We start from the raw sequence: 17,623 nt of genomic DNA, 5'->3' as shown, positions 1-17,623 counted from the left end.
GCTAAATTTAGCAAACATACTGAACCTTGCCATCTAGCCTGGGGCTGTAATTAAATGCATTGTTTCTGTGTGACCTCCTGCATGTCCTGCTGCCCCACTGAAGGCTATAGTTATTATAGTCCCTAATGCAGACGGAGGAAACTGGCAAGACATGGCCATCAGACGATCACCATAGCGTACTAGTCTCTGTCTAAGGGACTGATTTTACACGTGTTCGATCTCACCTTGACTCCTCCATTAAAATATTCCCTTATTCTCCAAGCTGAGATTTTTCTGCCTGCGATATGATACGGGTTAGATACTGCAAATAGTAAACAATCCCTCATATAACCGGAACAACAATAGCCAAGCACTCTCAAAAAAATGTACACTTTTAGTGGGTTTTCTATTTCTGCTAAAGTACAAAACACCAGCATTTCAGCCTGTAGTGGCAGCTTTAAAACAAAGCTGCGCAGCACATAGGGAACTAAAACACACAACTTTCTATATCTTGGGCAAATACGTTAATACAGTCATGATTGAAGAAGTTAATGTACGATCAATATAATATTAGGTTCTTCCTGCAGTCAACAAAATGTTAGGATTTGATCTCGGTTTCATAAATTGCTCTTGCTTTCAGAAAAAAATTAACTTTACAAATAATATTAAAGATTTATTTTATTTTTTCCCCTCCTAACCATACTCCATGGTTGTCTATGGAATTTAGGTCAGGTGGGTTTTGTGACCAGTCAAACTCAGTGATACCAATGATTAAAGCAGTTATTTGTACTTTGCCTTGTGTTGTCCATAATTTTACATTTTTGTGTTAATAATATATTTGTTTACAGGTCTTATGTAATATTTACATTTTCTGAGAAACAGAATTTGCGTTCATCAAAATTAACCAATGTTGGGTGTATTCAGTTTCACTTTTTGTATTTAATTGCTGAAATAAATGTATGTTTACATAATATTCCAATGAACTCAGATTCACTTTTATATACATTACTGAAACAGGCATTTCTGATCTTCTGATATGTTTACTTAGGTTGCAAACAAAAAAAAATAAAGAAAAATGCCCAAAGAATCTATCACAGCCTCAGAGCTAACTTGTTGTCGCAGTCATGGCAGGAAGCGCATGAAGGTGAAATAAACTCTCCAGGTACGGCTCTGGCCTTTTAACTACCTTCATCTGCATGCAAATTGTACACAATAATGAAAGATTTACCGTCTGCAGTAATTCTACTGTGCAGAAAGCTTTCTTTCCTTCTTCACCATAGCTGTGCGTCTCCTCCTCTATTTCCTCTCTGGGGAGCAGCAAGACAGTGTTGCTTATCTTACTGACATTTCACAACAGCGTGCTCTCTGCATGACGTGTGTTACGGCGTATACAACTGTCTGAATGTGTGGAGAGACAGAAATTAGTACCCTGCACGAGCCATTACAGTTTATAGTTAAACCAATGATGGATTGTGCTACTTTTTGTGAGGTGTGCAAAGATGATAAAAAAGAGCAAGGCTTCCAATTCACTGATGGGGGGAAAAAAATTAAATTATGTAACCGACGGATCATAGCAAGTAGAAATACTGTTTGCAAGAGACAAATTTGCAGCTGTGATTTGCTTTTTATCACACTAAACCACATTTCCTACATGTGCCATGTTTTAGTGACTCATGAGGTGTTGTGAACAACAAATCCTACATTTGTATTTGATTTTTACCTTCGATGGTCACCAAACAGTGAGACGGCATCAGAGATTTGGCTGACACAGGCATAGGAATAATTTTCATAATCAGTGCCAACTCAAAAGCAATTCTAAAATGTGCGGTTATATCACGGTAAAAGGATGAAAGATTAAAGAGTTAGAAATCATTGTGGCAACGAAGCAAAATGCAGGCAAACAGGTCATCACAGGCGTGCGCTCTGACTCATGTCTCCTGAAGGCTTTTATGCGATGTACAGAGGCTGAGACTCCCCCATCCCAGAATTTCTCTCATTATGCCATCATAATTCAGCTTCACTTCACTATTCTGACCCTGGCCTGGATTTAGCAATGGTTAATTTCATTACAACTGACAGAAGGAGCTTTTCAGATGGTTTAGATGGAAAACCACTGGTCTTATTGTCATTGTTGTGCATTAATCACTCTATTGTGGAGGCTTTGCCTCAGTCTCCACCAGCTTTCTAAAGACCTTAAAGGTTAAAGGATTTTTTGGTTTGTGCCTTTTAACCGATCAATGAGATCTTCTCACTTGTTCTCTGCCCTTTCAGCTTGCGTAAAATCCTATTAGGTCCGTGGGAACCAAGCTAAACCAATTTAAGAAGCCAATAGTGACATTTTGAGCTGTCTTTACATTATTAAATTAAAAATTGATATTGATCATGATTTAAAAGCCAAAGCTGCTTGTATTTACAGATAAGTTTAAAAGAAATGGGAATAACTGAGCTCAAAATGCAACATGGTTTGCAATTTTCTGTTAAAGGCTGTTGGAGTCGTGGTGTGCTATTTTAAAGCTATTAAAACAATTCAGGCAAAAAAGTTTTCTATTGATGTGAAATTACAAAATATGATTTATTGGATTGTTTCTTTTGGTAAAATCCCATCCCAGATGTTTTTTTTTAAATTGCTCTTCCATGTGTTTTTACAAATTATTGAAAAATAAAGCAAATTATGGGCAAGTGTAACTGAGAATGCACTCCAAATGGAACCTGACGTTTTTCTCTCTGTGCACATGTGGATTTGGAGGTGACTCTCATTATAGCACTTAATTACGATTGGGAGAAAGCCAGGGTCTCCATGCTGCATGGATAATGGGAGGAACCGTGCTGGCAGCATTGCCCAGCAGTCCCAGAGACTCTGATGACTCTTATCAGTGAGCTCTTTCCAGCTCTCTGACCTTTCATCGGTTCCCAGAGCCATCCATTAACCACATCTTCTCTTCCAGGGAAACACACCAACCATTCTGTGGTCTTTTTCGTTAAAAACAGGTGAAAGCTGCATATGATTTATAATAGTAGATCCTGCCAATTTTGATAAACAAGTCTCAGCATGATGGAAGGGATCAATATGGGATTGATGAGAATCACCATAAGATTCCCTTGCAGCTCTGCGGAGTGTTTCTAAAGCGTTCAACAACATATTTAAATTAGTTTTTGGCCCAATTAACATCAATTTTGGCATCATGAGATGCACTGCATGCCCATCACCATACAGAAGAGGGTGGTTTAGAAACTACCTGGTAATAATGTCACAAGAATTAATACTTCTATTAAAGGAAAATCTGAAACTGAATAACAAATATAAGGACTTGTTTTCTAGTAAAACAAACCATAATAATCAGTTACTTCTTGTTTTAGATATGTAAATGTATTGTAATTGTTTTCTTTTTTGTATTGCAGCAGGTGCATCAACAAGTTTTATGTAGGCGACAGGAACAGAACATTTTAGTGCTTATGATCAACCTATCACCCGGTTCATTGTCATTCAGTTTGTTGTTATGTTGCTGTTGGAGTTTGCACTGATTCCAGGAGATTAAAAAAAGTTTATCCTGTTTTATATATATATATATATATATATATATATATCCAAATAATATCATGTCTTATTAATTTTGGGCCAAGATATTGCATAAGCTACAAACTGTATATTTGGTATAGTAGTATGTAAAGTTATAGAATAGGACAAGAAGAATGTAATGATGCTAAAATGGCAGATTTGAACATAATACTCAACCAGCTCCTTGTAATCTTTAGGTTCCAAACCCATAATTTTTGTTTATTACCTTGTTGGTATTTATTTTTTCTTTAATCTTTTTATGCAGTTTCTTTAGTTTCGATAAATCAGTAGTGAGTAAATAACCTTCCGCTGATTATTTATATATATATATATATATATATATATATATATATATATATATATATATATATATATATATATATATATATATATATATATATATATGTGTGTGTATATATATATGTGTATATATATATATATATATATATATATATATATATATATATATATATATATATATGTATATATATATATATATATATATATATATATATATATATATATATATATATATATATTGACTCAGCTCTCTTCAATGTGTACATTTGAAATTAAAATTGATCTTGTGATATGGACAGAAATCCTTACATGCCTTCTCTTTTTGTACACTATACCAGTCACTTGGTTATGGCGTTCCATGTTTTCCTTCCATGTTTTCCTTCTCTGCTAGTATCTTACACCCTGCTGTGAGATTCTGGATGGTTTCTGGGGCCTCTTTTCAGAACCTGCACCTGTGATCTTGCCTGCTATGGTAGATCTGGGTCTCTATTGCTCTGGTGCTCAAGCTCTGCTCCTGTGCTGCCATGATCAGTGCTTCAGTGCTGTCCTTCAGCCCAGCCCTCTCTAGCCATTGGTAGGATTTGGTCATATCAGCCACTCCAGTTATCTGTCGGTGGTACATCCCATGCAAAGGTTTTTCCTCCTACAATGGTTCCTTCAGTTCCTTCTCTTCCAGCTTCCCTTGTCTGAGACATTCACTGAGTGCTTCATCCCTTGGGGCCATCGTCCTGATATATTCTTGGAACTTGGATGTTTCATCTTCAATGGTGGCTCTGACGCTCATTAGTCCTCTGCCTCCTTCTTTACGCTTAATGTATAGCCTGTGGATACTGGATTTGGGGTGGAATCTACCATCATAGCTAGATAGATAGATAGATAGATAGATAGATAGATAGATAGATAGATAGATAGATAGATAGATAGATAGATAGATAGATAGATAGATAGATAGATAGATAGATAGATAGATAGATAGATAGATAGATAGATAGATAGATAGATAGATAGATAGATAGATAGATAGATAGATAGATTTCGCTGTTGCTGCTTTCTTGTGGCCTCTTCGTGGTTGCCTTTTGCTTGTGATAGTCCGAGGTACTTATAGCTACCTTCAACATCTGCTATTCTCCCTTCTGTGATGCCAATTCCCTCTGTGTGGATTACCTTCGCTCTCTATGTCACCATCGGGCCACATTTCTCCAGCCCGAATGACATTCCTATGTCCCTGCTCTAGATCCTGGTGGTGTGGATCATGACCTGGTAGTTAATGTCTCGCTCACTCTTAGCATATAGCTTTATGTCATCCATGTCCAGCACGTGGCTGATAGTGGCCCCATTTCTGAGTCAGTGTCCATAGCCAGACTTGTTGATTATTTGGCTGAGGGGGTTCAGGCCTATGCAGAACAGCAGAGGGGACGGAGCATCTCCTTGGTATATTCCACATTTGATGGAGATTTGTGCAATTGTCTTGACCTTGTACAGCTTCAGGCATTCCAGGATCTATGTGTGTGGGATTGGATCATAGGCTTTTTGTAATTAATCCAGGCAATGCACATGTTTGTTTGTCTGCTTTTGCAGTGTAGGGTGACTGTTCTGTCAACCAGTAGCTGGTGTTTGGCTCCTCTGGTGTTTTTACCTTTACCTTTCTGGGCCTCTGTCATGTATCTTGTCTTGGTGGGTTGGCTTGTGTGTTATTACCCTGTCACAGGAAGTACACTTTAGCTGGTTCAGTGGAGAACAGCCTGTTTATTCTTCTGGCTTCTATCTCCTTTGTGTACCTCTTCAGATGGGCAGCCCAGGCTTGAAATCTTTGTTTGGCAGTTTCCAGGGCCTCAGGTATGGGCATCTGTTTGTATCTCTGGGGGATTCTCTTTCTGGATAAATCCTTCTGAAGTTCTGACAATTGGCTTGCGTCTTTCTGTGTGGCCTTGATTTCTAACCTTCTCTTCAGTGCAGGCCATAATGGACATTGTCCAATATTGCCGCTCCTTTGCCAAGCATCTCAAGGATCACTAGTGCTGTTCTGTATATAGTCTGAGTGGTCTCTATGATGGTCACTGTAGGGATTGTACTCAGTGTTGTATTCGCATCATCTAGAAGATCCTGTGGAGACACTTCACCCCCGAGCCTGTCACCTCCGATAAGTCGATGTTGGGGTTGACAGGCTCTTGATTTAGCCATGATCTTATCTCTTAGGTCAGATGTTCTCACATTCAGTTGTTCATGCATCGTTGGGGCTTGGTGCCCAATGTCCGGGCAGAGGGGGGTGGGGGGTGGGGGTGGTGGTGGGGGGGTTGATGTTAACTCTCCCATCTGACTGTGTGTCTTAGTTCTCCCTTGCTCTAGTTGTGGAGCCATTTGTGGATGTTGGATCACTGAGTTACTAGCTGTTTTGCCTTTAGTCTACACTGTTAGTATCGAAGCATCCATGATTCCCACAGTCTTTTCATGTAGCTCCGTTGACTAGGGTTATTGGAGTAGTAGCATTCCAATAGTGCCTTATTGTCTTCTCGAGTCCATTGCCTTTGTGTTCCAGTGGCCCATTTATAATCCTGATAGAAACCTGGGCACATTAATTATATGCAACTGCTATCAAGCTACAAATAGATGCCTCCAGCTCTTTGGAAAAAAAGACCTCAGCTATTACCAAACAATAACAGGCAACCCTATAATCAACAACAGTTTGTAGCAGCATGGGGATCAGGTTTTACAGTTTTAGATATAAAGAATGTTTCATCTAGACTCAGCACAAACCCAAGACTGTACACATTTGTTTTTTCTTGTTAGGTACAGAGTTTTTTCAGTTCTTGTCATTTTTATAGCTGAATTTTGCATGCACATATTATACTTTTTTAAATTATCCTACTCAGTTGAACATTTCTTTTAATCTGATAATGCTATTTTAATAAATGTTATTTTATTGTAAAATTGCCTTTGCCGTGCAGTCTCTTGGTATTTTTTTTTTTATTTTTTTTTTTTCATTTTAGATTTTACCTTTCTGCATGCATCCACTTGCCTTTCTCCTCTGCTGGTACGTCTGAATTTCCCCACTGAAGGAAAATAAAGGTTGATGTGGGAGTGTTGGCCTAGTGGTTAGAGCTCAGAGGTTCTGAGTTCAACTCCCACTAGCTGCCATTCTGGGTCCCTGAGCAAGACCCTTAACCCCCAATTGCTCCCCAGGCGCCGCACAGTGACAGTGTTCCCCAAGGGGATGGGTTATGATGCAGAAGTGAATTTCTCCATTGTGAGATCAATAAAGTTAAATTATTATTATTTGTATTCAACTATATTAAAATTCTGTTATTTGATGGATGCAATAGTGACCCTATTGATCACCTGTTCAGGAGATCATGCATTTCCATCCCTGTTCTATAATGGCCTACGTAGAAAGTGCAACAGTATTATTTTGCCAAAGTCAAAAGGTTTAAGGCAATAATGACTTAGGTCAATATTTTTAAGAGGGTGTTGGTTTGTTTAATGCCTTTAAGTGGCTAAACAAGCTTTGTTGTCTTAGAGAAACAAGCTCCGGCCTCTCTTTACAATGCATTTAACACAACTACATACATATTTTAATAACCAGCTAAAACGGATTACCAGAGGTGTTTTTGGACATTGAAAAAGTTCTGCAATGTGTTTACCAAAGCTCTTAAACACACTGCCCAGGTTTGTCCTTGCTACAGCATTTACACAACCGCTGGTCAAATATCGCAGCAATGGTGCAATAACATTACTTCATGCAACACTCCTCAAACACTCTATCTACCCTAATGAAGATCTGCTCACCTCGGATTGCTGGATGCTTTAAATTGAAAGTAAAAACTGACGGCATAACTTGCTTTCCTATTAATTCAGCTAATAATTACCTGACCACTTGAGAACAATCACTGAGAACCAAAAAATCAGTGTCAGATGCTCAGCTGATCTTTACACATGCATAGACAAAATATGATGAGACAATAATGCCATGATGACAATAACCTCCTTCCACTTTAACACATTTGGACACTGTGAATTCCACACATTTGATCCCAATCTACAAATGCACTATTCAAACTAGGTGAACATCAATAGTGAGGTACTTACTTCAAGGACTTTATGTTTTCCCAGTTTTAGATCTGCATAACACCATCCTTATAAATGCTAACAAACACTGCAAGATTGGAAACAATGTGACTGCAGCTTTAGGTGAAAGGGTTACATGACAGGAATCCCTTGTTTGAAATCTCTAAACTCATTGACAGTAGCTGGATTATTGTTTTACTCTTAATGGGGCTCACAAATATTAGATTCATTTCTGATTAACCGTATTCTTGGTTTTTATCATGTTTTGAGGTGATGTACAGCTTCCCTAAACTTCTATAACATACTCTCCTCATGTAAAGTTAACCTGATTTATACACAGTATGGAGATTTTTTGCATTTTGGAGTAAACTGCAAACAGCCGTCAAGGTGTGGTGCATAGCTGGTCATCTGTACATACTAATAAGAACAGCACTCATATTTCTAGGTCTGAGCAGTTAAAATTATTATTTTCCACCTCTCATATTTTACAGATACCCAGAGCTGCCCACTGTATCTCTTCACACAGTGCCTCATATAATTTTAAACCAGGCTGTGCATCAGAGCTGCTGCTCCTCAACAGAACAGAGTATGGAAAACAGTTGGTAATCAGGATGAAACTGAACATATTCTCCAGTCCATTTGTTTTTCATCTGAGAACTGTACATAAAAGGGGATTTGTTGAAGTCAGATAACATATAACATGATAACATGCCGTATAATGCTTTATGCAAGCTAATGAGTGAGCAAAGGAAATTCTGATAACGCAGTGTGTCTTCGCTCAAATGCTGATACCAGAAATAAAATAGACTTCCGGTCACTGTGTACTGCAACTGCAAAAGTAGTCAAAGAAAACTTCTGTTGCAAAGAAAAGAAGGCAGAGAATAAAAACTGTCTGGTAGGCATTTATTGTAAACACAGATGTAGGATCCTCTCCATTACCGGAAGATTTAAAAGTCCTGATTTGTCCTGCACTCCCATCTGCTAATAAAGCAAGTCAGTTTATAATGGCAACCAAATTCACCAGATATTGTTTAGTTTAGGTGTGAAATCAGCTTTAGTGGGAGTACTCTAATACTTCTTTATGATATTATGAATTATTCCACATGATGCTACAAATTATGGACAAAATTACAGATCTCCACGGAAATGGACATTTTTTTTTTCATATTCAATACAAGCATGTGGAAAATAACAGCACGTTTACCATTTTGAACTCTGAATTTAAAGGAATTATTTTTAGTGCTGTTGTAAAAAAACGTTTGACACAGGCATTGTTCTCATACTGGTAATAATTATATATTTCTCAACATAATGCACACGCAGCTATACTATACTGGCTATACCGGCCAGTTATTTTTTTAGCTTGCTGTGAGGAAATGGATGTCCTGCTGTTAGACAGCGGCATCGATCCGGCCTCAATGCAGCAGCAGGAGGTTCTTATAGTAACCACGGGTGAACCATTTAGTCATTACCGTGAATTAAACAGCAATTTGTCACATGGTAGCTCAGGAATTTTGTCATGCAAAAAACAAAACATAGAGGGGACAGTTTTAAACAGAAATATATTCATGGTGTTACATTCCATTTATTCAAATTAATGTGTCTTTCATTATGGCTTTTATGCTTAGGTACAAAAAAAATCCTTTTTGCTGCTCCATTCGTTGTACAAATCAATGTCAGCTAAGCATCTGAGACAGAAGGAGATTTGTTCAGTTCACTGTAGCATGAGTCACACTGAGAATCAAATTGACACTTGTGAATTTGCACGTGAGCACGGGTGTGCATGCACGATTTGTGTGTGGATGTGCGAGGTAGGTCACTTGTTGGTCATAAGAACAGACTCATGGTCAGAGACATTTACTGCATCTGACAGGCTGTGCCTAACATGATAATGTGTTCAATGCCCCGACTGCACGCAGCATATGATTTTTACATTTAAATTGAAAAACTGGAGCTCTTACTGTGCTATAAATTTGTTAAACTAGAACATATTGATTTACAATTAGTAATTAGATTGTTATAAAGATAGTGTTTTAAATGCATAAAATGCATAGGAAATGGGAAGCCAAGCTCTAAAATTAAAATCTTATTTTATTGTTTCAGAATATCTGTTTGATCTGTAATTAAAATCAAATGTGGTTATATGACTTCCAGACGGGCTTTAGCATGGCTTCTGGGCATGTTGAAAGTTTAGTGTGTCATCACAACAACTACCATTGAAAAGCAAAAGACAGGAGAAAAAAGGCATTGCTCATGAATATTTCAGGAAGCCCTCCAGCCAGTCAGTAACAACTGGCACCCTTCCTCCACAATTCATCAAAATTATACACCCGGTGTGTCAGTAATGGCCGCTGGAAGTCCCCAAATATATCCTTAACCTTCTAGTCTGCAGTAGCTTTAAACATTAGAGCATAAAGCAATGTGTTATTTTAACAGCTTTGCTTTGACACACTGTTGTCCTTGAATGCAAAAGTTTTGACCCTACATCCTCCTGCTCTCTGTTTATCCAAATAGCATGTATATAGTATACTTCCTAATTCAAAAGATAGACTTCTGGGTAAAATTTGAAGGATTAGCACAATTGACGCTGAAATGAAATCTATGTCAACAGAAAGGGAATGGTTGACTAAATCTAACCTCTAAAGCAGAGGTTGCAGAACAAGGCTTCTCAACACCTATTTAAAAATAGGCTTCATTTTATTGAGGAAAAACGTGTGCATTTACCCCCCCCCCCCCCCCCCCCCCCCCCAAAAAAAAAAGTGCCACCAAATGACAGTAACATTTATCTGCTAAATATTGGTACTGTGCCTTTGACCAAAAAGATCACTGTAGTTTTATGTAAGCTTTAACTATAATCCCAATCTATGTTATTAAATAAATGTGAACAGTTCATCCAAAATGTTTTAGAAGGAAAAAACTATTTAATCATGAAAGAGTTATGAAAAGTTTCCAAGGTGTCAAGCTTAGAACTTTTCAGACAATAAAATAATTGAATTGTTTTTTTTTATGTTTCAGTGCAGGATTATTGCCATCACTGCCATCTGTGACAGGCCTTATCAAATCTTGACAACTTAAGCTGTATTTAAAACACTTCACCAAGCAGAATAATTATCACTACAGATGCAAAACTGCCAAAGGCTTTCAAGCAATATGTATTTGATAAGTGCATTATGCTTATATCCTCTCAATGTGAGCAATGTTTACAACATGAATGATCAGTGTTGTTTACATACCAATGCAGCTGACATTACTTTGAATTAAGTTTTTCACATTTGCCACTCTATTTAGCATTGAGGCTTCTAAGAGCACAACTAATAAATTCTAACAAATTTTCTTGGATGGGCAACATTAAATATACATACTCTAGGAACCATTGCTACAATCTAGAGACATTCTGGAGATGTCATTTTTACCATAGCCTTGGCTGAAACACGTGTTAAACATTTACCATTAGTACAAGAAATGTCAGCAATAAATGCTGATATATGTTTAGAGTAGACTCTTAAATATTCTGACTATAGACAAGTGAAGAGTTCTGTCTTTTCAAAGAAAACAGTATTATAAAACTACACAGACCAGGATGCAGTTCATCAACCCTCCACATGAGAGAATGAAAAAGGAATCTTGTCCCGTTACTTGTATTAAATATTACAATAAAATTCAGTGTCTGTTAAAAACAAATTGTGTTTCTTTCATCAAATGATTTGCTGAAAGTTACCGGACAAAATCTACACCGAGAGAAACAACTGAATTGCGAATTAGCCAAAGAGTGGTCCTTCTGATTTTTATCAGCAGGAAATCACGAGATCTGTTGATTCAGAGTCATGCAGTTTTTTTTTGGGGTTCAGTTAATATTTCTGAAGAGCTCAACTTTAGTTAAACAAAAGTGAAATCTTGTCACTATATCAAATCTCAAATGAAAAAAACAAGACCCATCTGTATGTATCTAAGATTAAGGCACGTGTGTGTCAGACTGATTACTATTTTACCCAATTTTCAGATTAAGATAACAGTAATATTAGTTGTATTATCTACATTGACATGGATCTGAATACTGCATCCAAACACAGAAAAGTTTGAGCATAAGAGATTAGAAACCACACAGGCAGTGACGTCTCTGGCATGATAAGTGAAGTGGGGCACAAAAACACTTAAAGCAGCAACTAATTATTTTGTGATGCATACAACCTGACTTTGATCAATTTAAAATTAAACATAGGTTAGCATAAAGCAACACACTAGAAATGGCATTTCGGAAAAGCTAAATGTCATTTAATCTTTATACATAAAATTACAAATAAAGGCTCACTCATATTGTTCATTTATTGAACAGAAAATGTTTAGATCCTTCAATGAGCCAGTGAGGAAAACCAACACTAGATGATTGCACATTTTCCCACAGAACATAAATGTAACGTGTGCAATTTCAGTATCTTTATTGGATGAGCCGAGCTTGGGGCCACAGGATTTGTGCCCCACAGCTGTCTACTGAGAGATTGTTGGGCATGTGCAATGCAATTTAAGATGTTCGTTTTTAAACAAATGTTGGTGGGCCGTCCCCAATATCAAGGTGCCTCAAGATGATTGAGCATTCTGAGCTTGTCAGTATTATGGCAGACTTAGATATATAGACACAACATAATTCTATGTTTAAGGAAATCTGTATTTTTTACAATATTACTCTATAAAGAACGATCATGTCCCACTGATTAGTTAACATAGAGCCCCACAGTGACATCTGGTGGGGCCAGGCCCCACTGGCCCCTAATACAGAGACGCCACAGCACACAGGACACCTTAATAGGTCGTTGCAATACCTATGCCATGCCAGTGAGTGCAGTGGTAATGCTGCCACAGAAGTATAGAAGTAAGAAAATGAAGGCAAAAGAATGAAAAGAGGTATTTGTGTGGACAGACGAGGCAGTCCACACAAACTGAGTAGAGAATTTAGGCTTAGTCCACATGTAGCCGGATATCTGGGAAAAGGGATACATTTTTATGTGGTTAGGCTTTTTATCCACACGTAAACGTCGTTTTACTTCCCTAATGATTAATGATTCTGAAAGATGTGGAGATTTTTAAAAACTCAGTTTTTGAGCCTGCGTGTGTACATGACAGGATGGAGTTTTAGGGTCTGGCCCGTCACACGGCGCTGACGTCATGTGTGCGGCCATTGTTATAGACTTGGCCGTACAGTGGAGTAAAAAATGTATGCTGTCAAAGAGGAGCTGATTTCTACATTGTTGTTGTGATTGTTTGTTCACAATATGTGTCTAATCAATGTTAAACTGGACAAATTCACTAACCCATGGCAACTTGTCTGGCATGTTTAAAACAATGGTTGTTGGTGAGTTTATACAGGTTTGTGTGGATGAAAACTTTTCAACAACAATTCACTGTGTACAGTATTATTTTTAAAAATGGGGGAGTTATTCGTTTTTATAAAATACCTAGCTGCGTATTTACAAGGCCTCAATAGAGGAGCAAAATGTGTTCCACGTTCACAATAAATTGAATAGTGTCTATAGTAGAACCGCAACTCCAAAGTCGGCCATTGCTGTTCTTTGTTAGCACATGCATGTTCGGGGAGATGTGAGGTCTAAGTTGGCTCTAATGCAAAAACAAGCCAATTTTTAGCTGGTTATGCGGATCAGGGTGTCCCAGACAGAGCCACGGTGGAGGGTGGCTTCAAACTTTCCTAGTCTGTGCACAGGTTTCAAATGATGATGGTAATGCAGCCCCTTCTGGACAGGACCTTTAGTGGGTAAATACCTTTTTTAATAGCACTGAAAAGGCACCAGTGCATTGGGTCAAACAGGTAAAGTGTTTACCTCCTGCCTCGTTATAGTTTGTGATACGGTCGAGTGGCCTAAATGGTAAAATGGTAAATGGCTTGTACTTGTATAGTGCTTTAACTTAACGCTTTGGAGGTCTTGACAACCTCCAAAGCGCTTCACACTACAGTCAGTCATTCCCCCATTCACACACATTCACACCCTGACGGTGGTGAGCTATGTTAGTAGCCACAGCTGCTCTGAGGCAGACTGACAGAGGCGAGGCTGCCATACAACAGTGCCACCGGGCCCTCTGACCACCGCCAGAGGGCCCGGTGCATCCCTCTTACTCCGCCTAGTTATTCAGAAGAAGCAAGGTTGAAAATAAATAAAACATTGCTAACCATAAAGTTTGTCAACAGCCATTTTACCCAGCTTCATCAATCATGTCATCATCATTTTTTGTTAAACTAATCTGAATTCAGTTTATGGTTAAGCAAGATCTGTAGTGGCTTGGTGAGCAACAAGTTCATGATGACAAGCTCTGTCAGAAATGTATTTTTTTTCTTTTAAAAGATCTGCGCTACATGATCAACAAGACGTGCTCCAAATCACGTTATGATTTCTGACTCAGGAATGTAGCCTATTCATCTATAACAATTACAAAAGCATTTCTGGAAATAAATAACACTTTATGTTTCAGGGCAAAAATTCACCAGAAATGGTAAAATATAAAAAGCCTCAATTGTTTTCTGTCACAATTTCTCCAAATTTAGTCCAAACTTCAACTTAAAACCAATAAAACAAATCGATGAATGCAGGATTCCTTTCCTGCAGCATGTTGAAGTGTTTAAAAGACAACAATTGACCTAAACCCATCCAGTTATTTGCTGATTTCTCATAGGACACGTTAAATGTATGTTTAAAAAGCAGGATTAATTAAAAATCAAACACTAATATTTCAGATGCTTCTGCAGTAAACTAGGTCATCCTAGTGTGTCAAAAACACCTCTGTCTGCAGCACTGTCAAAGTAACGACACCGTGTTGTAACGTCTTTGAGCTTTTTTCTTTTACCAGCTGCACACATTGAGCTGGTAGCTGGTGAGCATGATATTAATATTTAAAAATACTGTGTGAACTCGGTCGTACATTTTCAACACGACCTCAAACAATTCATCACCAGTAACACACCAAAAATAAATAAATAAAATAAAATAACGTGTCACAAAACTGCAGTAAAAAGTGAAACCTCTTACCTTTAAAGAGATTGAATCTCCGAGTAGACGCACTTCCCTTCTTTTGTGATAAATATTGGCGCAAGGAAGGGCTGTGCCTTTATTCTGCAGAAACTGAATAGTTTATTATTTTGGCTGTGCTTGTGAAGAAAAGAGGCGCGCTGAAGAAGCAGGCAAGAGCAGCAGCAGCAGCCTGCTGAACAATGAGGCACACTTATGTTTGCAGACGTTGTCCCGATCCTCATCTGATGCTCAACTCTCTATTTTCCTTTCTTTTAAAGCACACATGCTGTCACAGTCATGTGACCATTGCCTGCTGGCCAATGCCCTTCTTCCTACGCTACTCCTCCATCCACACTCTGCAACGGATGCTGCAGCTTACCGTGCAGCTCCACGCAGCTGGGGGAAAGACACTTTTGCCGATGCATACTTTCCAGATAATAATACAACACATCAGCGAATGCATTGCAAGTGAAACCAGGTGAGTTAAAATGCGAAACAGTTAAAACACGTTTTCCTTTTTACATTCATGCACTCGTACATAGAAGGGGGAAAAAATCAAGGTTTTATTGGAAGCGCTGTTTTTTCCACCTTACAGTTTTTTTAAACCTTTTGGCAATTCAGTTAAAAAATACAGCATTAATCCCAGATAGAAATTAAGTATAATAATCCATTCCCTGGTAGCTGGGGCTTATTAATGTCTGTTAATCAAAAAATATGAACATTTGCTGTTGTTGCCAGCTGCGACAGATGACTAAGAAAACAAAGAATGGGATTGATGAAAAAATAATTAGCTTAATTAATTAGCAATAATTTGTGAAATACCAAAAAAAAGATTTAAATCTGAGTTTATGCTCATTCTATCTGACTAAGGTTGCTGTTAAACTGGGAGATAATAAATAATCATAGTCATAAATACAAATTCTAGTCCCCATTTATACGTTAGCTCTCACTGGGCTTTCCTTCTTCCGCCCACAGTCTAAAAAACAGACTTAGAATAGATCAGAATCAGGCATACTTTAATAATCCCAGGGGGAAATTGTTTCAGTACAATCGCCATAACATGAACAAACAAACATCACAAACATTTCAGGAGGAGACGATTTACTGAGGCCTTGCTGCCAAGGTCAACCGCCTTAGGCGGTGACCACAGGGCGCTGTCATTACTCTGTAAAAAGATAGAAGCCACAAAAAAAAGGGAAGGTGAGAGGGTAAAAGACATAACTCAAACTTTATCCTATAACAGGAGACAATTTGAGATATCAAAAAAACCTTTTGCACAAAACGCACAAATAAGACAAGACATAAATAGCAGAAGGATAACATTGGAGGTTTGTCGTGTGTAAGTTCATCAGTATTCGTGAGCATCAGTTATGTGTGTCTGTATGGGTGAAGTGTTTATATTTCCGTGAACACTCTCCAGGGGCCATTGTCCCATATTTATACATTGCCTCTAGAAGATTGTGCATGCATACTTATCTGTCAAGTGCATTCTTTTTTACAGGGCCTATACCATGCAAATTTAACTATTTTGAGATTGTATCCGTGTTATAATGCTATTCCTTAATCAAAATAAGATAAGATAGGCTTTATTGATCTCACATTGGAGAAATTCACATGTCACATCGGCTCAGTAAAATCATGGCCAAAATGGTGTTTTGTATGATTCGTGTATGTCTGAGTAATCCTTGTTAATTCTGCTCTCTAAGTAGCAACCATTCCCTGGAAAATAAGTGGCCATCACAGATCTATATAGAGCGGTAATCACCCACCCCCTCCAGCAAGTTCCTATCCAGACCGCATCACTCCTGCACAGTGAACAACATGCTCACTTTCTCCGACCAGCGAGCAGCAATGTGAGTCAAGAGGCTATTTCTGCTCAAAATTGAGAGAAAGTGGCTCTTCCAGCCCCTAATCTGCTCAGTGACAGCAGCTGCTCTTTTTCATGTCGCAAAAGTGTGTTTTTGACTTACAGAATTCAAAATTACTCAGTATCGTCGTAAGCCACTGGAAATCAAAAGTCGTCAAAAGTTTTTTTTTGCCACGTCAAAGCATGTCGGCATGACCAATTCTAAAATCTGACTTCCTGCAATAAAAGGTGAAGGTGTATTAACTTCTAGACACAAGGTTGCCGCTGTACCAAACTTTCTGTGAGTGAAGACAGACCAGAAAAACATGTTTTTGAATCCTACTCTGAACGGTGACCGTTGGCTGGACAGTGTGGATGTGGTGGAGCGACAAATTTAGTTCCCAAGGTGTTCCTTAGTAGTTAACCAAATTTTGTGTACCTTACTGTAAAGTGTTACCTTAAATATCTCATCATTTGCATTAGGTTGGCACTAAATCAAGCATGCATGATTTGATTTGTATAAAAAAAGTCATGAATGAGGGTTGTCAACCTACTAATCGGATTACATTGGAATTTGAATCTGCTGCGCCCCTTAGAACATTTTAAGCAGCTATATCTCACTGCTGCAGTATCAGATCTACACCGAATGTTGCGCTCTTCCTCATGAAAAGTGTGTTAATATCATGATCAGAAGTGGAAGACCCAGAATTCAGCCAGACAAGCAGAGAATGTTTAAGAACGTTCTCTGTTTAAGCAGGCAATGGTCAGAACCGGATAACGATGCAGGCGGATCCCATGTGTGGGAATGTCCAGAGCAGAATCCGGGAGCAGAATCAGAGCGTCTATACAGGTCCGTAACCGGCAAGC

General features: G+C 38.3%; 1 protein-coding gene across 1 annotated transcript in view; it reads right to left on the bottom strand.

The window, feature by feature from the left end:
• The window catches only part of si:dkey-166d12.2 (rap1 GTPase-activating protein 1), a 127,868-nt gene extending 112,723 nt beyond the window's left edge, over positions 1-15,145 (bottom strand). The window contains exon 1 of the mRNA XM_036152021.1: positions 14,929-15,145. The gene's annotated coding sequence lies outside the window, so the exon portion shown is untranslated. The remainder of the gene's footprint in view (positions 1-14,928) is intronic.
• Between the last annotated feature and the right edge of the window lie 2,478 nt (positions 15,146-17,623).

This window comes from Fundulus heteroclitus, chromosome 20 (assembly GCF_011125445.2).
Source record: "Fundulus heteroclitus isolate FHET01 chromosome 20, MU-UCD_Fhet_4.1, whole genome shotgun sequence".
NCBI lineage: Eukaryota > Metazoa > Chordata > Actinopteri > Cyprinodontiformes > Fundulidae > Fundulus > Fundulus heteroclitus.
The sequence above is the reverse complement of the archived record's forward strand: the minus strand, read 5'-3'. Positions and strand labels throughout refer to the sequence as shown.